Source organism: Hippocampus zosterae, chromosome 17 (genome assembly GCF_025434085.1).
Source record: "Hippocampus zosterae strain Florida chromosome 17, ASM2543408v3, whole genome shotgun sequence".
NCBI classification, from domain to species: domain Eukaryota; kingdom Metazoa; phylum Chordata; class Actinopteri; order Syngnathiformes; family Syngnathidae; genus Hippocampus; species Hippocampus zosterae.
The window spans coordinates 17,219,545-17,245,129 of NC_067467.1; positions in this window are offsets into that span (position 1 = coordinate 17,219,545).

Here is a 25,585-nt window from a genome sequence, read left to right on the forward strand (position 1 = left end):
CTCTCAACCTGTCCAAGAGGCCTGCTGCCCGCCGCAATCGCCGCCGGGCCAGCCCGCACCCTGCCATTGAGACTGAAAGGGGATTATTTATTTTTTTAACTTGGCCGCCGGGCCGGGGCGGGCATCGCCCCCGGTACCTCCAGCCGCTACTATTTCCGCGGGCCGTGTTCCAACACTATTCACCCCGGCCAAGAGGCCTATTCCCCGGCCCGCACCCCGCCATTGAGACTGCATGGGAATTATTATTTTTTTATCTCTCAACCTGTCCAAGAGGCCTGCTGCCCGCCGCAATCGCCGCCGGGCCGGCCCGCACCCTGCCATTGAGACTGAACGGGGATTATTTATTTTTTTAACTTGGCCGCCGGGCCGGGGCGGGCATCGCCCCCGGTACCTCCAGCGGCTACTATTTCCGCGGGCCGTGTTCCAACACTATTCACCCCGGCCAAGAGGCCTATTCCCCGGCCCGCACCCCGCCATTGAGACTGCACGGGAATTATTATTTTTTTATCTCTCAACCTGTCCAAGAGGCCTGCTGCCCGCCGCACTCGCCGCCGGGCCGGCCCGCACCCCGCCATTGAGACTGAACGGGGATTATTATTTTTTTTAACTCGGCCTCCGGGCCTGGGCGGGCTTCGCCCCCGGTACCTCCAGCCGCTTCTATTTACGCGCGCCGCGTTCCAACATATTCACCTCGGCCAAGAGGCCTATTCCCCGGCCCGCACCCCGCCATTGAGACTGCATGGGAATTATTATTTTTTTATCTCTCAACCTGTCCAAGAGGCCTGCTGCCCGCCGCAATCGCCGCCGGGCCGGCCCGCACCCTGCCATTGAGACTGAACGGGATTATTTATTTTTTTAACTTGGCCGCCGGGCCGGGGCGGGCATCGCCCCCGGTACCTCCAGCCGCTACTATTTCCGCGGGCCGTGTTCCAACACTATTCACCCCGGCCAAGAGGCCTATTCCCCGGCCCGCACCCCGCCATTGAGACTGCACGGGAATTATTATTTTTTTATCTCTCAACCTGTCCAAGAGGCCTGCTGCCCGCCGCACTCGCCGCCGGGCCGGCCCGCACCCCGCCATTGAGACTGAACGGGGATTATTATTTTTTTTACCTCGGCCTCCGGGCCGGGGCGGGCTTCGCCCCCGGTACCTCCAGCCGCTTCTATTTACGCGCGCCGCGTTCCAACATATTCACCCCGGCCAAGAGGCCTATTCCCCGGCCCGCACCCCGCCATTGAGACTGCATGGGAATTATTATTTTTTTATCTCTCAACCTGTCCAAGAGGCCTGCTGCCCGCCGCAATTGCCGCCGGGCCGGCCCGCACCCTGCCATTGAGACTGAACGGGAATTATTATTTTTTTATCTCTCAACCTGTCCAAGAGGCCTGCTGCCCGCCGCACTCGCCGCCGGGCCTGCCCGCACCCTGCCATTGAGACTGAACGGGGATTATTATTTTTTTATCTCTCAACCTGTCCAAGAGGCCTCTTCCCCGGCCACACTCGTCCGCCGGGCCGGCCCGCACCCCGCCATTGAGACTGCACGGGAATTATTATTTTTTTATCTCTCAACCTGTCCAAGAGGCCTGCTGCCCGCCGCACTCGCCGCCGGGCCGGCCCGCACCCCGCCATTGAGACTGAACGGGGATTATTATTTTTTTTAACTCGGCCTCCGGGCCGGGGCGGGCTTTGCCCCCGGTACCTCCAGCCGCTTCTATTTACGCGCGCCGCGTTCCAACATATTCACCCCGGCCAAGAGGCCTCTTCCCCGGCCACACTCGTCCGCCGGGCCGGCCCGCACCCCGCCATTGAGACTGCACGGGAATTATTATTTTTATATCTCTCAACCTGTCCAAGAGGCCTGCTGCCCGCCGCAATCGCCGCCGGGCCGGCCCGCACCCTGCCATTGAGACTGAACGGGGATTATTTATTTTTTTAACTTGGCCGCCGGGCCGGGGCGGGCATCGCCCCCGGTACCTCCAGCCGCTACTATTTCCGCGGGCCGTGTTCCAACACTATTCACCCCGGCCAAGAGGCCTATTCCCCGGCCCGCACCCCGCCATTGAGACTGCATGGGAATTATTATTTTTTTATCTCTCAACCTGTCCAAGAGGCCTGCTGCCCGCCGCAATCGCCGCCGGGCCGGCCCGCACCCTGCCATTGAGACTGAACGGGGATTATTTATTTTTTTAACTTGGCCGCCGGGCCGGGGCGGGCATCGCCCCCGGTACCTCCAGCCGCTACTATTTCCGCGGGCCGTGTTCCAACACTATTCACCCCGGCCAAGAGGCCTATTCCCCGGCCCGCACCCCGCCATTGAGACTGCACGGGAATTATTATTTTTTTATCTCTCAACCTGTCCAAGAGGCCTGCTGCCCGCCGCACTCGCCGCCGGGCCGGCCCGCACCCCGCCATTGAGACTGAACGGGGATTATTATTTTTTTTAACTCGGCCTCCGGGCCGGGGCGGGCTTCGCCCCCGGTACCTCCAGCCGCTTCTATTTACGCGCGCCGCGTTCCAACATATTCACCCCGGCCAAGAGGCCTATTCCCCGGCCCGCACCCCGCCATTGAGACTGCATGAGAATTATTATTTTTTTATCTCTCAACCTGTCCAAGAGGCCTGCTGCCCGCCGCAATCGCCGCCGGGCCGGCCAGCACCCTGCCATTGAGACTGAACGGGAATTATTATTTTTTTATCTCTCAACCTGTCCAAGAGGCCTGCTGCCCGCCGCACTCGCCGCCGGGCCGGCCCGCACCCTGCCATTGAGACTGAACGGGGATTATTTATTTTTTTAACTTGGCCGCCGGGCCGGGGCGGGCATCGCCCCCGGTACCTCCAGCCGCTACTATTTCCGCGGGCCGTGTTCCAACACTATTCACCCCGGCCAAGAGGCCTATTCCCCGGCCCGCACCCCGCCATTGAGACTGCATGGGAATTATTATTTTTTTATCTCTCAACCTGTCCAAGAGGCCTGCTGCCGCCGCACTCGCCGCTGGGCCGGCCCGCACCCCGCCATTGAGACTGAACGGGGATTATTATTTTTTTTAACTCGGCCTCCGGACCGGGGCGGGCTTCGCCCCCGGTACCTCCAGCCGCTTCTATTTACGCGCGCCGCGTTCCAACATATTCACCCCGGCCAAGAGGCCTATTCCCCGGCCCGCACCCCACCATTGAGACTGCATGGGAATTATTATTTTTTTATCTCTCAACCTGTCCAAGAGGCCTGCTGCCCGCCGCAATCGCCGCCGGGCCGGCCCGCACCCTGCCATTGAGACTGAACGGGAATTATTATTTTTTTATCTCTCAACCTGTCCAAGAGGCCTGCTGCCCGCCGCACTCGCCGCCGGGCCGGCCCGCACCCTGCCATTGAGACTGAACGGGGATTATTTATTTTTTTAACTTGGCCGCCGGCCCGGGGCGGGCATCGCCCCCGGTACCTCCAGCCGCTACTATTTCCGCGGGCCGTGTTCCAACACTATTCACCCCGGCCAAGAGGCCTATTCCCCGGCCCGCACCCCGCCATTGAGACTGCACGGGAATTATTATTTTTTTATCTCTCAACCTGTCCAAGAGGCCTGCTGCCCGCCGCAATCGCCGCCGGGCCGGCCCGCACCCTGCCATTGAGACTGAACGGGGATTATTTATTTTTTTAACTTGGCCGCCGGGCCGGGGCGGGCATCGCCCCGGTACCTCCAGCCGCTACTATTTCCGCGGGCCGTGTTCCAACACTATTCACCCCGGCCAAGAGGCCTATTCCCCGGCCCGCATCCCGCCATTGAGACTGCACGGGAATTATTATTTTTTTATCTCTCAACCTGTCCAAGAGGCCTGCTGCCCGCCGCACTCGCCGCCGGGCCGGCCCGCACCCCGCCATTGAGACTGAACGGGGATTATTATTTTTTTTCACTCGGCCTCCGGGCCGGGGCGGGCTTCGCCCCCGGTACCTCCAGCCGCTACTATTTCCGCGGGCCGTGTTCCAACACTATTCACCCCGGCCAAGAGGCCTATTCCCCGGCCCGCACCCCGCCATTGAGACTGCACGGGAATTATTATTTTTTTATCTCTCAACCTGTCCAAGAGGCCTGCTGCCCGCCGCACTCGCCGCCGGGCCGGCCCGCACCCCGCCATTGAGACTGAACGGGGATTATTATTTTTTTTAACTCGGCCTCCGGGCCGGGGCGGGCTTCGCCCCCGGTACCTCCAGCCGCTTCTATTTACGCGCGCCGCGTTCCAACATATTCACCCCGGCCAAGAGGCCTATTCCCCGGCCCGCACCCCGCCATTGAGACTGCACGGGAATTATTATTGTTTTATCTCTCAACCTGTCCAAGAGGCCTGCTGCCCGCCGCACTCGCCGCCGGGCCGGCCCGCACCCTGCCATTGAGACTGAACGGGAATTATTATTTTTTTATCTCTCAACCTGTCCAAGAGGCCTGCTGCCCGCCGCACTCGCCGCCGGGCCGGCCCGCACCCTGCCATTGAGACTGAACGGGGATTATTTATTTTTTTAACTTGGCCGCCGGCCCGGGGCGGGCATCGCCCCCGGTACCTCCAGCCGCTACTATTTCCGCGGGCCGTGTTCCAACACTATTCACCCCGGCCAAGAGGCCTATTCCCCGGCCCGCACCCCGCCATTGAGACTGCACGGGAATTATTATTTTTTTATCTCTCAACCTGTCCAAGAGGCCTGCTGCCCGCCGCAATCGCCGCCGGGCCGGCCCGCACCCTGCCATTGAGACTGAACGGGGATTATTTATTTTTTTAACTTGGCCGCCGGGCCGGGGCGGGCATCGCCCCCGGTACCTCCAGCCGCTACTATTTCCGCGGGCCGTGTTCCAACACTATTCACCCCGGCCAAGAGGCCTATTCCCCGGCCCGCATCCCGCCATTGAGACTGCACGGGAATTATTATTTTTTTATCTCTCAACCTGTCCAAGAGGCCTGCTGCCCGCCGCACTCGCCGCCGGGCCGGCCCGCACCCCGCCATTGAGACTGAACGGGGATTATTATTTTTTTTCACTCGGCCTCCGGGCCGGGGCGGGCTTCGCCCCCGGTACCTCCAGCCGCTACTATTTCCGCGGGCCGTGTTCCAACACTATTCACCCCGGCCAAGAGGCCTATTCCCCGGCCCGCACCCCGCCATTGAGACTGCACGGGAATTATTATTTTTTTATCTCTCAACCTGTCCAAGAGGCCTGCTGCCCGCCGCACTCGCCGCCGGGCCGGCCCGCACCCCGCCATTGAGACTGTACGGGGATTATTATTTTTTTTAACTCGGCCGCCGGGCCGGGGCGGGCTTCGCCCCCGGTACCTCCAGCCGCTTCTATTTACGCGCGCCGCGTTCCAACATATTCACCCCGGCCAAGAGGCCTCTTCCCCGGCCACACTCGTCCGCCGGGCCGGCCCGCATCCCGCCATTGAGACTGCACGGGAATTATTATTTTTTTATCTCTCAACCTGTCCAAGAGGCCTGCTGCCCGCCGCAATCGCCGCCGGGCCGGCCCGCACCCTGCCATTGAGACTGAACGGGGATTATTTATTTTTTTAACTTGGCCGCCGGGCCGGGGCGGGCATCGCCCCCGGTACCTCCAGCCGCTACTATTTCCGCGGGCCGTGTTCCAACACTATTCACCCCGGCCAAGAGGCCTATTCCCCGGCCCGCACCCCGCCATTGAGACTGCATGGGAATTATTATTTTTTTATCTCTCAACCTGTCCAAGAGGCCTGCTGCCCGCCGCAATCGCCGCCGGGCCGGCCCGCACCCTGCCATTGAGACTGAACGGGGATTATTTATTTTTTTAACTTGGCCGCCGGGCCGGGGCGGGCATCGCCCCCGGTACCTCCAGCCGCTACTATTTCCGCGGGCCGTGTTCCGACACTATTCACCCCGGCCAAGAGGCCTATTCCCCGGCCCGCACCCAGCCATTGAGACTGCACGGGAATTATTATTTTTTTATCTCTCAACCTGTCCAAGAGGCCTGCTGCCCGCCGCACTCGCCGCCGGGCCGGCCCGCACCCCGCCATTGAGACTGAACGGGGATTATTATTTTTTTTAACTCGGCCTCCGGGCCTGGGCGGGCTTCGCCCCCGGTACCTCCAGCCGCTTCTATTTACGCGCGTCGCGTTCCAACATATTCACCCCGGCCAAGAGGCCTATTCCCCGGCCCGCACCCCGCCATTGAGACTGCATGGGAATTATTATTTTTTTATCTCTCAACCTGTCCAAGAGGCCTGCTGCCCGCCGCAATCGCCGCCGGGCCGGCCCGCACCCTGCCATTGAGACTGAACGGGATTATTTATTTTTTTAACTTGGCCGCCGGGCCGGGGCGGGCATCGCCCCCGGTACCTCCAGCCGCTACTATTTCCGCGGGCCGTGTTCCAACACTATTCACCCCGACCAAGAGGCCTATTCCCCGGCCCGCACCCCGCCATTGAGACTGCACGGGAATTATTATTTTTTTATCTCTCAACCTGTCCAAGAGGCCTGCTGCCCGCCGCACTCGCCGCCGGGCCGGCCCGCACCCCGCCATTGAGACTGAACGGGGATTATTATTTTTTTTACCTCGGCCTCCGGGCCGGGGCGGGCTTCGCCCCCGGTACCTCCAGCCGCTTCTATTTACGCGCGCCGCGTTCCAACATATTCACCCCGGCCAAGAGGCCTATTCCCCGGCCCGCACCCCGCCATTGAGACTGCATGGGAATTATTATTTTTTTATCTCTCAACCTGTCCAAGAGGCCTGCTGCCCGCCGCAATTGCCGCCGGGCCGGCCCGCACCCTGCCATTGAGACTGAACGGGAATTATTATTTTTTTATCTCTCAACCTGTCCAAGAGGCCTGCTGCCCGCCGCACTCGCCGCCGGGCCGGCCCGCACCCTGCCATTGAGACTGAACGGGGATTATTTATTTTTTTAACTTGGCCGCCGGGCCGGGGCGGGCATCGCCCCCGGTACCTCCAGCCGCTACTATTTCCGCGGGCCGTGTTCCAACACTATTCACCCCGGCCAAGAGGCCTATTCCCCGGCCCGCACCCCGCCATTGAGACTGCATGGGAATTATTATTTTTTTATCTCTCAACCTGTCCAAGAGGCCTGCTGCCCGCCGCAATCGCCGCCGGGCCGGCCCGCACCCTGCCATTGAGACTGAACGGGGATTATTTATTTTTTTAACTTGGCCTCCGGGCCGGGGCGGGCTTCGCCCCCGGTACCTCCAGCCGCTTCTATTTACGCGCGCCGCGTTCCAACATATTCACCCCGGCCAAGAGGCCTATTACCCGGCCCGCACCCCGCCATTGAGACTGCATGGGAATTATTATTTTTTTATCTCTCAACCTGTCCAAGAGGCCTGCTGCCCGCCGCAATTGCCGCCGGGCCGGCCCGCACCCTGCCATTGAGACTGAACGGGAATTATTATTTTTTTATCTCTCAACCTGTCCAAGAGGCCTGCTGCCCGCCGCACTCGCCGCCGGGCCGGCCCGCACCCTGCCATTGAGACTGAACGGGGATTATTTATTTTTTTAACTTGGCCGCCGGGCCGGGGCGGGCATCGCCCCCGGTACCTCCAGCCGCTACTATTTCCGCGGGCCGTGTTCCAACACTATTCACCCCGGCCAAGAGGCCTATTCCCCGGCCCGCACCCCGCCATTGAGACTGCATGGGAATTATTATTTTTTTATCTCTCAACCTGTCCAAGAGGCCTGCTGCCCGCCGCAATTGCCGCCGGGCCGGCCCGCACCCTGCCATTGAGACTGAACGGGGATTATTTATTTTTTTAATTTGGCCGCCGGGCCGGGGCGGGCATCGCCCCCGGTACCTCCAGCCGCTACTATTTCCGCGGGCCGTGTTCCAACATATTCACCCCGGCCAAGAGGCCTATTCCCCGGCCCGCACCCCGCCATTGAGACTGCATGGGAATTATTATTTTTTTATCTCTCAACCTGTCCAAGAGGCCTGCTGCCCGCCGCACTCGCCGCCGGGCCGGCCCGCACCCCGCCATTGAGACTGAACGGGGATTATTATTTTTTTTTAACTCGGCCTCCGGGCCGGGGCGGGCTTCGCCCCCGGTACCTCCAGCCGCTACTCTTTCCGCGGGCCGTGTTCCAACACTATTCACCCCGGCCAAGAGGCCTATTCCCCGGCCCGCACCCCGCCATTGAGACTGCATGGGAATTATTATTTTTTTATCTCTCAACCTGTCCAAGAGGCCTGCTGCCCGCCGCAATCGCCGCCGGGCCGGCCCGCACCCTGCCATTGAGACTGAACGGGGATTATTTATTTTTTTAACTTGGCCTCCGGGCCGGGGCGGGCTTCGCCCCCGGTACCTCCAGCCGCTTCTATTTACGCGCGCCGCGTTCCAACATATTCACCCCGGCCAAGAGGCCTATTCCCCGGCCCGCACCCCGCCATTGAGACTGCATGGGAATTATTATTTTTTTATCTCTCAACCTGTCCAAGAGGCCTGCTGCCCGCCGCAATTGCCGCCGGGCCGGCCCGCACCCTGCCATTGAGACTGAACGGGAATTATTATTTTTTTATCTCTCAACCTGTCCAAGAGGCCTGCTGCCCGCCGCACTCGCCGCCGGGCCGGCCCGCACCCTGCCATTGAGACTGAACGGGGATTATTTATTTTTTTAACTTGGCCGCCGGGCCGGGGCGGGCATCGCCCCCGGTACCTCCAGCCGCTACTATTTCCGCGGGCCGTGTTCCAACACTAGTCACCCCGGCCAAGAGGCCTATTCCCCGGCCCGCACCCCGCCATTGAGACTGCATGGGAATTATTATTTTTTTATCTCTCAACCTGTCCAAGAGGCCTGCTGCCCGCCGCAATCGCCGCCGGGCCGGCCCGCACCCTGCCATTGAGACTGAACGGGGATTATTTATTTTTTTAACTTGGCCGCCGGGCCGGGGCGGGCATCGCCCCCGGTACCTCCAGCCGCTACTATTTCCGCGGGCCGTGTTCCAACACTATTCACCCCGGCCAAGAGGCCTATTCCCCGGCCCGCACCCCGCCATTGAGACTGCACGGGAATTATTATTTTTTTATCTCTCAACCTGTCCAAGAGGCCTGCTGCCCGCCGCACTCGCCGCCGGGCCGGCCCGCACCCCGCCATTGAGACTGAACGGGGATTATTTTTTTTTTTTAACTCGGCCTCCGGGCCGGGGCGGGCTTCGCCCGGTACCTCCAGCCGCTTCTATTTACGCGCGCCGCGTTCCAACATATTCACCCCGGCCAAGAGGCCTATTCCCCGGCCCGCACCCCGCCATTGAGACTGCATGGGAATTATTATTTTTTTATCTCTCAACCTGTCCAAGAGGCCTGCTGCCCGCCGCACTCGCCGCCGGGCCGGCCCGCACCCCGCCATTGAGACTGAACGGGGATTATTATTTTTTTTAACTCGGCCTCCGGGCCGGGGCGGGCTTCGCCCCCGGTACCTCCAGCCGCTTCTATTTACGCGCGCCGCGTTCCAACATATTCACCCCGGCCAAGAGGCCTCTTCCCCGGCCACACTCGTCCGCCGGGCCGGCCCGCACCCCGCCATTGAGACTGCACGGGAATTATTATTTTTATATCTCTCAACCTGTCCAAGAGGCCTGCTGCCCGCCGCAATCGCCGCCGGGCCGGCCCGCACCCTGCCATTGAGACTGAACGGGGATTATTTATTTTTTTAACTTGGCCGCCGGCCCGGGGCGGGCATCGCCCCCGGTACCTCCAGCCGCTACTATTTCCGCGGGCCGTGTTCCAACACTATTCACCCCGGCCAAGAGGCCTATTCCCCGGCCCGCACCCCGCCATTGAGACTGCACGGGAATTATTATTTTTTTATCTCTCAACCTGTCCAAGAGGCCTGCTGCCCGCCGCAATCGCCGCCGGGCCGGCCCGCACCCTGCCATTGAGACTGAACGGGATTATTTATTTTTTTAACTTGGCCGCCGGGCCGGGGCGGGCATCGCCCCCGGTACCTCCAGCCGCTACTATTTCCGCGGGCCGTGTTCCAACACTATTCACCCCGACCAAGAGGCCTATTCCCCGGCCCGCACCCCGCCATTGAGACTGCACGGGAATTATTCATTCATTCATTCATCTTCCAAGCCGCTTGTTCCTCACTAGGGTCGCGGGGGGTGCTGGAGCCTATCCCAGCTGTCTCCGGGCAGTAGGCGGGGGACACCCTGAATCGGTTGCCAGCCAATCGCAGGGCACACAGAGACGAACAACCATTCGCACTCACACTCACATCTAGGGACAATTTAGAGTGTTCAATCAGCCTGCCACGCATGTTTTTGGAATGTGGGAGGAAACCGGAGCACCCGGAGAAAACCCACGCAGGCCCGGGGAGAACATGCAAACTCCACACAGGGAGGCCGGAGCTGGAATCGAACCCGGTACCTCTGCACTGTGAAGCCGACGTGCTAACCACTGGACTACCGGGCCGCCTGCACGGGAATTATTATTTTTTTATCTCTCAACCTGTCCAAGAGGCCTGCTGCCCGCCGCACTCGCCGCCGGGCCGGCCCGCACCCCGCCATTGAGACTGAACGGGGATTATTATTTTTTTTACCTCGGCCTCCGGGCCGGGGCGGGCTTCGCCCCCGGTACCTCCAGCCGCTTCTATTTACGCGCGCCGCGTTCCAACATATTCACCCCGGCCAAGAGGCCTATTCCCCGGCCCGCACCCCGCCATTGAGACTGCATGGGAATTATTATTTTTTTATCTCTCAACCTGTCCAAGAGGCCTGCTGCCCGCCGCAATTGCCGCCGGGCCGGCCCGCACCCTGCCATTGAGACTGAACGGGAATTATTATTTTTTTATCTCTCAACCTGTCCAAGAGGCCTGCTGCCCGCCGCACTCGCCGCCGGGCCGGCCCGCACCCTGCCATTGAGACTGAACGGGGATTATTTATTTTTTTAACTTGGCCGCCGGGCCGGGGCGGGCATCGCCCCCGGTACCTCCAGCCGCTACTATTTCCGCGGGCCGTGTTCCAACACTATTCACCCCGGCCAAGAGGCCTATTCCCCGGCCCGCACCCCGCCATTGAGACTGCATGGGAATTATTATTTTTTTATCTCTCAACCTGTCCAAGAGGCCTGCTGCCCGCCGCAATCGCCGCCGGGCCGGCCCGCACCCTGCCATTGAGACTGAACGGGGATTATTTATTTTTTTAACTTGGCCTCCGGGCCGGGGCGGGCTTCGCCCCCGGTACCTCCAGCCGCTTCTATTTACGCGCGCCGCGTTCCAACATATTCACCCCGGCCAAGAGGCCTATTACCCGGCCCGCACCCCGCCATTGAGACTGCATGGGAATTATTATTTTTTTATCTCTCAACCTGTCCAAGAGGCCTGCTGCCCGCCGCAATTGCCGCCGGGCCGGCCCGCACCCTGCCATTGAGACTGAACGGGAATTATTATTTTTTTATCTCTCAACCTGTCCAAGAGGCCTGCTGCCCGCCGCACTCGCCGCCGGGCCGGCCCGCACCCTGCCATTGAGACTGAACGGGGATTATTTATTTTTTTAACTTGGCCGCCGGGCCGGGGCGGGCATCGCCCCCGGTACCTCCAGCCGCTACTATTTCCGCGGGCCGTGTTCCAACACTATTCACCCCGGCCAAGAGGCCTATTCCCCGGCCCGCACCCCGCCATTGAGACTGCATGGGAATTATTATTTTTTTATCTCTCAACCTGTCCAAGAGGCCTGCTGCCCGCCGCACTCGCCGCCGGGCCGGCCCGCACCCCGCCATTGAGACTGAACGGGGATTATTATTTTTTTTTAACTCGGCCTCCGGGCCGGGGCGGGCTTCGCCCCCGGTACCTCCAGCCGCTACTATTTCCGCGGGCCGTGTTCCAACACTATTCACCCCGGCCAAGAGGCCTATTCCCCGGCCCGCACCCCGCCATTGAGACTGCATGGGAATTATTATTTTTTTATCTCTCAACCTGTCCAAGAGGCCTGCTGCCCGCCGCAATCGCCGCCGGGCCGGCCCGCACCCTGCCATTGAGACTGAACGGGGATTATTTATTTTTTTAACTTGGCCTCCTGGCCGGGGCGGGCTTCGCCCCCGGTACCTCCAGCCGCTTCTATTTACGCGCGCCGCGTTCCAACATATTCACCCCGGCCAAGAGGCCTATTCCCCGGCCCGCACCCCGCCATTGAGACTGCATGGGAATTATTATTTTTTTATCTCTCAACCTGTCCAAGAGGCCTGCTGCCCGCCGCAATTGCCGCCGGGCCGGCCCGCACCCTGCCATTGAGACTGAACGGGAATTATTATTTTTTTATCTCTCAACCTGTCCAAGAGGCCTGCTGCCCGCCGCACTCGCCGCCGGGCCGGCCCGCACCCTGCCATTGAGACTGAACGGGGATTATTTATTTTTTTAACTTGGCCGCCGGGCCGGGGCGGGCATCGCCCCCGGTACCTCCAGCCGCTACTATTTCCGCGGGCCGTGTTCCAACACTAGTCACCCCGGCCAAGAGGCCTATTCCCCGGCCCGCACCCCGCCATTGAGACTGCATGGGAATTATTATTTTTTTATCTCTCAACCTGTCCAAGAGGCCTGCTGCCCGCCGCAATCGCCGCCGGGCCGGCCCGCACCCTGCCATTGAGACTGAACGGGGATTATTTATTTTTTTAACTTGGCCGCCGGGCCGGGGCGGGCATCGCCCCCGATACCTCCAGCCGCTACTATTTCCGCGGGCCGTGTTCCAACACTATTCACCCCGGCCAAGAGGCCTATTCCCCGGCCCGCACCCCGCCATTGAGACTGCACGGGAATTATTATTTTTTTATCTCTCAACCTGTCCAAGAGGCCTGCTGCCCGCCGCACTCGCCGCCGGGCCGGCCCGCACCCCGCCATTGAGACTGAACGGGGATTATTTTTTTTTTTTAACTCGGCCTCCGGGCCGGGGCGGGCTTCGCCCGGTACCTCCAGCCGCTTCTATTTACGCGCGCCGCGTTCCAACATATTCACCCCGGCCAAGAGGCCTATTCCCCGGCCCGCACCCCGCCATTGAGACTGCATGGGAATTATTATTTTTTTATCTCTCAACCTGTCCAAGAGGCCTGCTGCCCGCCGCACTCGCCGCCGGGCCGGCCCGCACCCCGCCATTGAGACTGAACGGGGATTATTATTTTTTTTAACTCGGCCTCCGGGCCGGGGCGGGCTTCGCCCCCGGTACCTCCAGCCGCTTCTATTTACGCGCGCCGCGTTCCAACATATTCACCCCGGCCAAGAGGCCTATTCCCCGGCCCGCACCCCGCCATTGAGACTGCATGGGAATTATTATTTTTTTATCTCTCAACCTGTCCAAGAGGCCTGCTGCCCGCCGCACTCGCCGCCGGGCCGGCCCGCACCCCGCCATTGAGACTGAACGGGGATTATTATTTTTTTTACCTCGGCCTCCGGGCCGGGGCGGGCTTCGCCCCCGGTACCTCCAGCCGCTTCTATTTACGCGCGCCGCGTTCCAACATATTCACCCCGGCCAAGAGGCCTATTCCCCGGCCCGCACCCCGCCATTGAGACTGCATGGGAATTATTATTTTTTTATCTCTCAACCTGTCCAAGAGGCCTGCTGCCCGCCGCAATTGCCGCCGGGCCGGCCCGCACCCTGCCATTGAGACTGAACGGGAATTATTATTTTTTTATCTCTCAACCTGTCCAAGAGGCCTGCTGCCCGCCGCACTCGCCGCCGGGCCTGCCCGCACCCTGCCATTGAGACTGAACGGGGATTATTATTTTTTTATCTCTCAACCTGTCCAAGAGGCCTCTTCCCCGGCCACACTCGTCCGCCGGGCCGGCCCGCACCCCGCCATTGAGACTGCACGGGAATTATTATTTTTTTATCTCTCAACCTGTCCAAGAGGCCTGCTGCCCGCCGCACTCGCCGCCGGGCCGGCCCGCACCCCGCCATTGAGACTGAACGGGGATTATTATTTTTTTTAACTCGGCCTCCGGGCCGGGGCGGGCTTTGCCCCCGGTACCTCCAGCCGCTTCTATTTACGCGCGCCGCGTTCCAACATATTCACCCCGGCCAAGAGGCCTCTTCCCCGGCCACACTCGTCCGCCGGGCCGGCCCGCACCCCGCCATTGAGACTGCACGGGAATTATTATTTTTATATCTCTCAACCTGTCCAAGAGGCCTGCTGCCCGCCGCAATCGCCGCCGGGCCGGCCCGCACCCTGCCATTGAGACTGAACGGGGATTATTTATTTTTTTAACTTGGCCGCCGGGCCGGGGCGGGCATCGCCCCCGGTACCTCCAGCCGCTACTATTTCCGCGGGCCGTGTTCCAACACTATTCACCCCGGCCAAGAGGCCTATTCCCCGGCCCGCACCCCGCCATTGAGACTGCATGGGAATTATTATTTTTTTATCTCTCAACCTGTCCAAGAGGCCTGCTGCCCGCCGCAATCGCCGCCGGGCCGGCCCGCACCCTGCCATTGAGACTGAACGGGGATTATTTATTTTTTTAACTTGGCCGCCGGGCCGGGGCGGGCATCGCCCCCGGTACCTCCAGCCGCTACTATTTCCGCGGGCCGTGTTCCAACACTATTCACCCCGGCCAAGAGGCCTATTCCCCGGCCCGCACCCCGCCATTGAGACTGCACGGGAATTATTATTTTTTTATCTCTCAACCTGTCCAAGAGGCCTGCTGCCCGCCGCACTCGCCGCCGGGCCGGCCCGCACCCCGCCATTGAGACTGAACGGGGATTATTATTTTTTTTAACTCGGCCTCCGGGCCGGGGCGGGCTTCGCCCCCGGTACCTCCAGCCGCTTCTATTTACGCGCGCCGCGTTCCAACATATTCACCCCGGCCAAGAGGCCTATTCCCCGGCCCGCACCCCGCCATTGAGACTGCATGAGAATTATTATTTTTTTATCTCTCAACCTGTCCAAGAGGCCTGCTGCCCGCCGCAATCGCCGCCGGGCCGGCCAGCACCCTGCCATTGAGACTGAACGGGAATTATTATTTTTTTATCTCTCAACCTGTCCAAGAGGCCTGCTGCCCGCCGCACTCGCCGCCGGGCCGGCCCGCACCCTGCCATTGAGACTGAACGGGGATTATTTATTTTTTTAACTTGGCCGCCGGGCCGGGGCGGGCATCGCCCCCGGTACCTCCAGCCGCTACTATTTCCGCGGGCCGTGTTCCAACACTATTCACCCCGGCCAAGAGGCCTATTCCCCGGCCCGCACCCCGCCATTGAGACTGCATGGGAATTATTATTTTTTTATCTCTCAACCTGTCCAAGAGGCCTGCTGCCGCCGCACTCGCCGCTGGGCCGGCCCGCACCCCGCCATTGAGACTGAACGGGGATTATTATTTTTTTTAACTCGGCCTCCGGACCGGGGCGGGCTTCGCCCCCGGTACCTCCAGCCGCTTCTATTTACGCGCGCCGCGTTCCAACATATTCACCCCGGCCAAGAGGCCTATTCCCCGGCCCGCACCCCACCATTGAGACTGCATGGGAATTATTATTTTTTTATCTCTCAACCTGTCCAAGAGGCCTGCTGCCCGCCGCAATCGCCGCCGGGCCGGCCCGCACCCTGCCATTGAGACTGAACGGGAATTATTATTTTTTTATCTCTCAACCTGTCCAAGAGGCCTGCTGCCCGCCGCACTCGCCGCCGGGCCGGCCCGCACCCTGCCATTGAGACTGAACGGGGATTATTTATTTTTTTAACTTGGCCGCCGGCCCGGGGCGGGCATCGCCCCCGGTACCTCCAGCCGCTACTATTTCCGCGGGCCGTGTTCCAACACTATTCACCCCGGCCAAGAGGCCTATTCCTCGGCCCGCACCCCGCCATTGAGACTGCACGGGAATTATTATTTTTTTATCTCTCAACCTGTCCAAGAGGCCTGCTGCCCGCCGCAATCGCCGCCGGGCCGGCCCGCACCCTGCCATTGAGACTGAACGGGGATTATTTATTTTTTTAACTTGGCCGCCGGGCCGGGGCGGGCATCGCCCCGGTACCTCCAGCCGCTACTATTTCCGCGGGCCGTGTTCCAACACTATTCACCCCGGCCAAGAGGCCTATTCCCCGGCCCGCATCCCGCCATTGAGACTGCACGGGAATTATTATTTTTTTATCTCTCAACCTGTCCAAGAGGCCTGCTGCCCGCCGCACTCGCCGCCGGGCCGGCCCGCACCCCGCCATTGAGACTGAACGGGGATTATTATTTTTTTTCACTCGGCCTCCGGGCCGGGGCGGGCTTCGCCCCCGGTACCTCCAGCCGCTACTATTTCCGCGGGCCGTGTTCCAACACTATTCACCCCGGCCAAGAGGCCTATTCCCCGGCCCGCACCCCGCCATTGAGACTGCACGGGAATTATTATTTTTTTATCTCTCAACCTGTCCAAGAGGCCTGCTGCCCGCCGCACTCGCCGCCGGGCCGGCCCGCACCCCGCCATTGAGACTGAACGGGGATTATTATTTTTTTTAACTCGGCCTCCGGGCCGGGGCGGGCTTCGCCCCCGGTACCTCCAGCCGCTTCTATTTACGCGCGCCGCGTTCCAACATATTCACCCCGGCCAAGAGGCCTATTCCCCGGCCCGCACCCCGCCATTGAGACTGCACGGGAATTATTATTGTTTTATCTCTCAACCTGTCCAAGAGGCCTGCTGCCCGCCGCACTCGCCGCCGGGCCGGCCCGCACCCTGCCATTGAGACTGAACGGGAATTATTATTTTTTTATCTCTCAACCTGTCCAAGAGGCCTGCTGCCCGCCGCACTCGCCGCCGGGCCGGCCCGCACCCTGCCATTGAGACTGAACGGGGATTATTTATTTTTTTAACTTGGCCGCCGGCCCGGGGCGGGCATCGCCCCCGGTACCTCCAGCCGCTACTATTTCCGCGGGCCGTGTTCCAACACTATTCACCCCGGCCAAGAGGCCTATTCCCCGGCCCGCACCCCGCCATTGAGACTGCACGGGAATTATTATTTTTTTATCTCTCAACCTGTCCAAGAGGCCTGCTGCCCGCCGCAATCGCCGCCGGGCCGGCCCGCACCCTGCCATTGAGACTGAACGGGGATTATTTATTTTTTTAACTTGGCCGCCGGGCCGGGGCGGGCATCGCCCCCGGTACCTCCAGCCGCTACTATTTCCGCGGGCCGTGTTCCAACACTATTCACCCCGGCCAAGAGGCCTATTCCCCGGCCCGCATCCCGCCATTGAGACTGCACGGGAATTATTATTTTTTTATCTCTCAACCTGTCCAAGAGGCCTGCTGCCCGCCGCACTCGCCGCCGGGCCGGCCCGCACCCCGCCATTGAGACTGAACGGGGATTATTATTTTTTTTCACTCGGCCTCCGGGCCGGGGCGGGCTTCGCCCCCGGTACCTCCAGCCGCTACTATTTCCGCGGGCCGTGTTCCAACACTATTCACCCCGGCCAAGAGGCCTATTCCCCGGCCCGCACCCCGCCATTGAGACTGCACGGGAATTATTATTTTTTTATCTCTCAACCTGTCCAAGAGGCCTGCTGCCCGCCGCACTCGCCGCCGGGCCGGCCCGCACCCCGCCATTGAGACTGTACGGGGATTATTATTTTTTTTAACTCGGCCGCCGGGCCGGGGCGGGCTTCGCCCCCGGTACCTCCAGCCGCTTCTATTTACGCGCGCCGCGTTCCAACATATTCACCCCGGCCAAGAGGCCTCTTCCCCGGCCACACTCGTCCGCCGGGCCGGCCCGCATCCCGCCATTGAGACTGCACGGGAATTATTATTTTTTTATCTCTCAACCTGTCCAAGAGGCCTGCTGCCCGCCGCAATCGCCGCCGGGCCGGCCCGCACCCTGCCATTGAGACTGAACGGGGATTATTTATTTTTTTAACTTGGCCGCCGGGCCGGGGCGGGCATCGCCCCCGGTACCTCCAGCCGCTACTATTTCCGCGGGCCGTGTTCCAACACTATTCACCCCGGCCAAGAGGCCTATTCCCCGGCCCGCACCCCGCCATTGAGACTGCATGGGAATTATTATTTTTTTATCTCTCAACCTGTCCAAGAGGCCTGCTGCCCGCCGCAATCGCCGCCGGGCCGGCCCGCACCCTGCCATTGAGACTGAACGGGGATTATTTATTTTTTTAACTTGGCCGCCGGGCCGGGGCGGGCATCGCCCCCGGTACCTCCAGCCGCTACTATTTCCGCGGGCCGTGTTCCGACACTATTCACCCCGGCCAAGAGGCCTATTCCCCGGCCCGCACCCAGCCATTGAGACTGCACGGGAATTATTATTTTTTTATCTCTCAACCTGTCCAAGAGGCCTGCTGCCCGCCGCACTCGCCGCCGGGCCGGCCCGCACCCCGCCATTGAGACTGAACGGGGATTATTATTTTTTTTAACTCGGCCTCCGGGCCTGGGCGGGCTTCGCCCCCGGTACCTCCAGCCGCTTCTATTTACGCGCGTCGCGTTCCAACATATTCACCCCGGCCAAGAGGCCTATTCCCCGGCCCGCACCCCGCCATTGAGACTGCATGGGAATTATTATTTTTTTATCTCTCAACCTGTCCAAGAGGCCTGCTGCCCGCCGCAATCGCCGCCGGGCCGGCCCGCACCCTGCCATTGAGACTGAACGGGATTATTTATTTTTTTAACTTGGCCGCCGGGCCGGGGCGGGCATCGCCCCCGGTACCTCCAGCCGCTACTATTTCCGCGGGCCGTGTTCCAACACTATTCACCCCGACCAAGAGGCCTATTCCCCGGCCCGCACCCCGCCATTGAGACTGCACGGGAATTATTATTTTTTTATCTCTCAACCTGTCCAAGAGGCCTGCTGCCCGCCGCACTCGCCGCCGGGCCGGCCCGCACCCCGCCATTGAGACTGAACGGGGATTATTATTTTTTTTACCTCGGCCTCCGGGCCGGGGCGGGCTTCGCCCCCGGTACCTCCAGCCGCTTCTATTTACGCGCGCCGCGTTCCAACATATTCACCCCGGCCAAGAGGCCTATTCCCCGGCCCGCACCCCGCCATTGAGACTGCATGGGAATTATTATTTTTTTATCTCTCAACCTGTCCAAGAGGCCTGCTGCCCGCCGCAATTGCCGCCGGGCCGGCCCGCACCCTGCCATTGAGACTGAACGGGAATTATTATTTTTTTATCTCTCAACCTGTCCAAGAGGCCTGCTGCCCGCCGCACTCGCCGCCGGGCCGGCCCGCACCCTGCCATTGAGACTGAACGGGGATTATTTATTTTTTTAACTTGGCCGCCGGGCCGGGGCGGGCATCGCCCCCGGTACCTCCAGCCGCTACTATTTCCGCGGGCCGTGTTCCAACACTATTCACCCCGGCCAAGAGGCCTATTCCCCGGCCCGCACCCCGCCATTGAGACTGCATGGGAATTATTATTTTTTTATCTCTCAACCTGTCCAAGAGGCCTGCTGCCCGCCGCAATCGCCGCCGGGCCGGCCCGCACCCTGCCATTGAGACTGAACGGGGATTATTTATTTTTTTAACTTGGCCTCCGGGCCGGGGCGGGCTTCGCCCCCGGTACCTCCAGCCGCTTCTATTTACGCGCGCCGCGTTCCAACATATTCACCCCGGCCAAGAGGCCTATTACCCGGCCCGCACCCCGCCATTGAGACTGCATGGGAATTATTATTTTTTTATCTCTCAACCTGTCCAAGAGGCCTGCTGCCCGCCGCAATTGCCGCCGGGCCGGCCCGCACCCTGCCATTGAGACTGAACGGGAATTATTATTTTTTTATCTCTCAACCTGTCCAAGAGGCCTGCTGCCCGCCGCACTCGCCGCCGGGCCGGCCCGCACCCTGCCATTGAGACTGAACGGGGATTATTTATTTTTTTAACTTGGCCGCCGGGCCGGGGCGGGCATCGCCCCCGGTACCTCCAGCCGCTACTATTTCCGCGGGCCGTGTTCCAACACTATTCACCCCGGCCAAGAGGCCTATTCCCCGGCCCGCACCCCGCCATTGAGACTGCATGGGAATTATTATTTTTTTATCTCTCAACCTGTCCAAGAGGCCTGCTGCCCGCCGCAATTGCCGCCGGGCCGGCCCGCACCCTGCCATTGAGACTGAACGGGGATTATTTATTTTTTTAATTTGGCCGCCGGGCCGGGGCGGGCATCGCCCCCGGTACCTCCAGCCGCTACTATTTCCGCGGGCCGTGTTCCAACATATTCACCCCGGCCAAGAGGCCTATTCCCCGGCCCGCACCCCGCCATTGAGACTGCATGGGAATTATTATTTTTTTATCTCTCAACCTGTCCAAGAGGCCTGCTGCCCGCCGCACTCGCCGCCGGGCCGGCCCGCACCCCGCCATTGAGACTGAACGGGGATTATTATTTTTTTTTAACTCGGCCTCCGGGCCGGGGCGGGCTTCGCCCCCGGTACCTCCAGCCGCTACTCTTTCCGCGGGCCGTGTTCCAACACTATTCACCCCGGCCAAGAGGCCTATTCCCCGGCCCGCACCCCGCCATTGAGACTGCATGGGAATTATTATTTTTTTATCTCTCAACCTGTCCAAGAGGCCTGCTGCCCGCCGCAATCGCCGCCGGGCCGGCCCGCACCCTGCCATTGAGACTGAACGGGGATTATTTATTTTTTTAACTTGGCCTCCGGGCCGGGGCGGGCTTCGCCCCCGGTACCTCCAGCCGCTTCTATTTACGCGCGCCGCGTTCCAACATATTCACCCCGGCCAAGAGGCCTATTCCCCGGCCCGCACCCCGCCATTGAGACTGCATGGGAATTATTATTTTTTTATCTCTCAACCTGTCCAAGAGGCCTGCTGCCCGCCGCAATTGCCGCCGGGCCGGCCCGCACCCTGCCATTGAGACTGAACGGGAATTATTATTTTTTTATCTCTCAACCTGTCCAAGAGGCCTGCTGCCCGCCGCACTCGCCGCCGGGCCGGCCCGCACCCTGCCATTGAGACTGAACGGGGATTATTTATTTTTTTAACTTGGCCGCCGGGCCGGGGCGGGCATCGCCCCCGGTACCTCCAGCCGCTACTATTTCCGCGGGCCGTGTTCCAACACTAGTCACCCCGGCCAAGAGGCCTATTCCCCGGCCCGCACCCCGCCATTGAGACTGCATGGGAATTATTATTTTTTTATCTCTCAACCTGTCCAAGAGGCCTGCTGCCCGCCGCAATCGCCGCCGGGCCGGCCCGCACCCTGCCATTGAGACTGAACGGGGATTATTTATTTTTTTAACTTGGCCGCCGGGCCGGGGCGGGCATCGCCCCCGGTACCTCCAGCCGCTACTATTTCCGCGGGCCGTGTTCCAACACTATTCACCCCGGCCAAGAGGCCTATTCCCCGGCCCGCACCCCGCCATTGAGACTGCACGGGAATTATTATTTTTTTATCTCTCAACCTGTCCAAGAGGCCTGCTGCCCGCCGCACTCGCCGCCGGGCCGGCCCGCACCCCGCCATTGAGACTGAACGGGGATTATTTTTTTTTTTTAACTCGGCCTCCGGGCCGGGGCGGGCTTCGCCCGGTACCTCCAGCCGCTTCTATTTACGCGCGCCGCGTTCCAACATATTCACCCCGGCCAAGAGGCCTATTCCCCGGCCCGCACCCCGCCATTGAGACTGCATGGGAATTCTTATTTTTTTATCTCTCAACCTGTCCAAGAGGCCTGCTGCCCGCCGCACTCGCCGCCGGGCCGGCCCGCACCCCGCCATTGAGACTGAACGGGGATTATTATTTTTTTTAACTCGGCCTCCGGGCCGGGGCGGGCTTCGCCCCCGGTACCTCCAGCCGCTTCTATTTACGCGCGCCGCGTTCCAACATATTCACCCCGGCCAAGAGGCCTCTTCCCCGGCCACACTCGTCCGCCGGGCCGGCCCGCACCCCGCCATTGAGACTGCACGGGAATTATTATTTTTATATCTCTCAACCTGTCCAAGAGGCCTGCTGCCCGCCGCAATCGCCGCCGGGCCGGCCCGCACCCTGCCATTGAGACTGAACGGGGATTATTTATTTTTTTAACTTGGCCGCCGGCCCGGGGCGGGCATCGCCCCCGGTACCTCCAGCCGCTACTATTTCCGCGGGCCGTGTTCCAACACTATTCACCCCGGCCAAGAGGCCTATTCCCCGGCCCGCACCCCGCCATTGAGACTGCACGGGAATTATTATTTTTTTATCTCTCAACCTGTCCAAGAGGCCTGCTGCCCGCCGCAATCGCCGCCGGGCCGGCCCGCACCCTGCCATTGAGACTGAACGGGATTATTTATTTTTTTAACTTGGCCGCCGGGCCGGGGCGGGCATCGCCCCCGGTACCTCCAGCCGCTACTATTTCCGCGGGCCGTGTTCCAACACTATTCACCCCGACCAAGAGGCCTATTCCCCGGCCCGCACCCCGCCATTGAGACTGCACGGGAATTATTCATTCATTCATTCATCTTCCAAGCCGCTTGTTCCTCACTAGGGTCGCGGGGGGTGCTGGAGCCTATCCCAGCTGTCTCCGGGCAGTAGGCGGGGGACACCCTGAATCGGTTGCCAGCCAATCGCAGGGCACACAGAGACGAACAACCATTCGCACTCACACTCACATCTAGGGACAATTTAGAGTGTTCAATCAGCCTGCCACGCATGTTTTTGGAATGTGGGAGGAAACCGGAGCACCCGGAGAAAACCCACGCAGGCCCGGGGAGAACATGCAAACTCCACACAGGGAGGCCGGAGCTGGAATCGAACCCGGTACCTCTGCACTGTGAAGCCGACGTGCTAACCACTGGACTACCGGGCCGCCTGCACGGGAATTATTATTTTTTTATCTCTCAACCTGTCCAAGAGGCCTGCTGCCCGCCGCACTCGCCGCCGGGCCGGCCCGCACCCCGCCATTGAGACTGAACGGGGATTATTATTTTTTTTACCTCGGCCTCCGGGCCGGGGCGGGCTTCGCCCCCGGTACCTCCAGCCGCTTCTATTTACGCGCGCCGCGTTCCAACATATTCACCCCGGCCAAGAGGCCTATTCCCCGGCCCGCACCCCGCCATTGAGACTGCATGGGAATTATTATTTTTTTATCTCTCAACCTGTCCAAGAGGCCTGCTGCCCGCCGCAATTGCCGCCGGGCCGGCCCGCACCCTGCCATTGAGACTGAACGGGAATTATTATTTTTTTATCTCTCAACCTGTCCAAGAGGCCTGCTGCCCGCCGCACTCGCCGCCGGGCCGGCCCGCACCCTGCCATTGAGACTGAACGGGGATTATTTATTTTTTTAACTTGGCCGCCGGGCCGGGGCGGGCATCGCCCCCGGTACCTCCAGCCGCTACTATTTCCGCGGGCCGTGTTCCAACACTATTCACCCCGGCCAAGAGGCCTATTCCCCGGCCCGCACCCCGCCATTGAGACTGCATGGGAATTATTATTTTTTTATCTCTCAACCTGTCCAAGAGGCCTGCTGCCCGCCGCAATCGCCGCCGGGCCGGCCCGCACCCTGCCATTGAGACTGAACGGGGATTATTTATTTTTTTAACTTGGCCTCCGGGCCGGGGCGGGCTTCGCCCCCGGTACCTCCAGCCGCTTCTATTTACGCGCGCCGCGTTCCAACATATTCACCCCGGCCAAGAGGCCTATTACCCGGCCCGCACCCCGCCATTGAGACTGCATGGGAATTATTATTTTTTTATCTCTCAACCTGTCCAAGAGGCCTGCTGCCCGCCGCAATTGCCGCCGGGCCGGCCCGCACCCTGCCATTGAGACTGAACGGGAATTATTATTTTTTTATCTCTCAACCTGTCCAAGAGGCCTGCTGCCCGCCGCACTCGCCGCCGGGCCGGCCCGCACCCTGCCATTGAGACTGAACGGGGATTATTTATTTTTTTAACTTGGCCGCCGGGCCGGGGCGGGCATCGCCCCCGGTACCTCCAGCCGCTACTATTTCCGCGGGCCGTGTTCCAACACTATTCACCCCGGCCAAGAGGCCTATTCCCCGGCCCGCACCCCGCCATTGAGACTGCATGGGAATTATTATTTTTTTATCTCTCAACCTGTCCAAGAGGCCTGCTGCCCGCCGCACTCGCCGCCGGGCCGGCCCGCACCCCGCCATTGAGACTGAACGGGGATTATTATTTTTTTTTAACTCGGCCTCCGGGCCGGGGCGGGCTTCGCCCCCGGTACCTCCAGCCGCTACTATTTCCGCGGGCCGTGTTCCAACACTATTCACCCCGGCCAAGAGGCCTATTCCCCGGCCCGCACCCCGCCATTGAGACTGCATGGGAATTATTATTTTTTTATCTCTCAACCTGTCCAAGAGGCCTGCTGCCCGCCGCAATCGCCGCCGGGCCGGCCCGCACCCTGCCATTGAGACTGAACGGGGATTATTTATTTTTTTAACTTGGCCTCCTGGCCGGGGCGGGCTTCGCCCCCGGTACCTCCAGCCGCTTCTATTTACGCGCGCCGCGTTCCAACATATTCACCCCGGCCAAGAGGCCTATTCCCCGGCCCGCACCCCGCCATTGAGACTGCATGGGAATTATTATTTTTTTATCTCTCAACCTGTCCAAGAGGCCTGCTGCCCGCCGCAATTGCCGCCGGGCCGGCCCGCACCCTGCCATTGAGACTGAACGGGAATTATTATTTTTTTATCTCTCAACCTGTCCAAGAGGCCTGCTGCCCGCCGCACTCGCCGCCGGGCCGGCCCGCACCCTGCCATTGAGACTGAACGGGGATTATTTATTTTTTTAACTTGGCCGCCGGGCCGGGGCGGGCATCGCCCCCGGTACCTCCAGCCGCTACTATTTCCGCGGGCCGTGTTCCAACACTAGTCACCCCGGCCAAGAGGCCTATTCCCCGGCCCGCACCCCGCCATTGAGACTGCATGGGAATTATTATTTTTTTATCTCTCAACCTGTCCAAGAGGCCTGCTGCCCGCCGCAATCGCCGCCGGGCCGGCCCGCACCCTGCCATTGAGACTGAACGGGGATTATTTATTTTTTTAACTTGGCCGCCGGGCCGGGGCGGGCATCGCCCCCGATACCTCCAGCCGCTACTATTTCCGCGGGCCGTGTTCCAACACTATTCACCCCGGCCAAGAGGCCTATTCCCCGGCCCGCACCCCGCCATTGAGACTGCACGGGAATTATTATTTTTTTATCTCTCAACCTGTCCAAGAGGCCTGCTGCCCGCCGCACTCGCCGCCGGGCCGGCCCGCACCCCGCCATTGAGACTGAACGGGGATTATTTTTTTTTTTTAACTCGGCCTCCGGGCCGGGGCGGGCTTCGCCCGGTACCTCCAGCCGCTTCTATTTACGCGCGCCGCGTTCCAACATATTCACCCCGGCCAAGAGGCCTATTCCCCGGCCCGCACCCCGCCATTGAGACTGCATGGGAATTATTATTTTTTTATCTCAACCTGTCCAAGAGGCCTGCTGCCCGCCGCACTCGCCGCCGGGCCGGCCCGCACCCCGCCATTGAGACTGAACGGGGATTATTATTTTTTTTAACTCGGCCTCCGGGCCGGGGCGGGCTTCGCCCCCGGTACCTCCAGCCGCTTCTATTTACGCGCGCCGCGTTCCAACATATTCACCCCGGCCAAGAGGCCTATTCCCCGGCCCGCACCCCGCCATTGAGACTGCACGGGAATTATTATTTTTTTATCTCTCAACCTGTCCAAGAGGCCTGCTGCCCGCC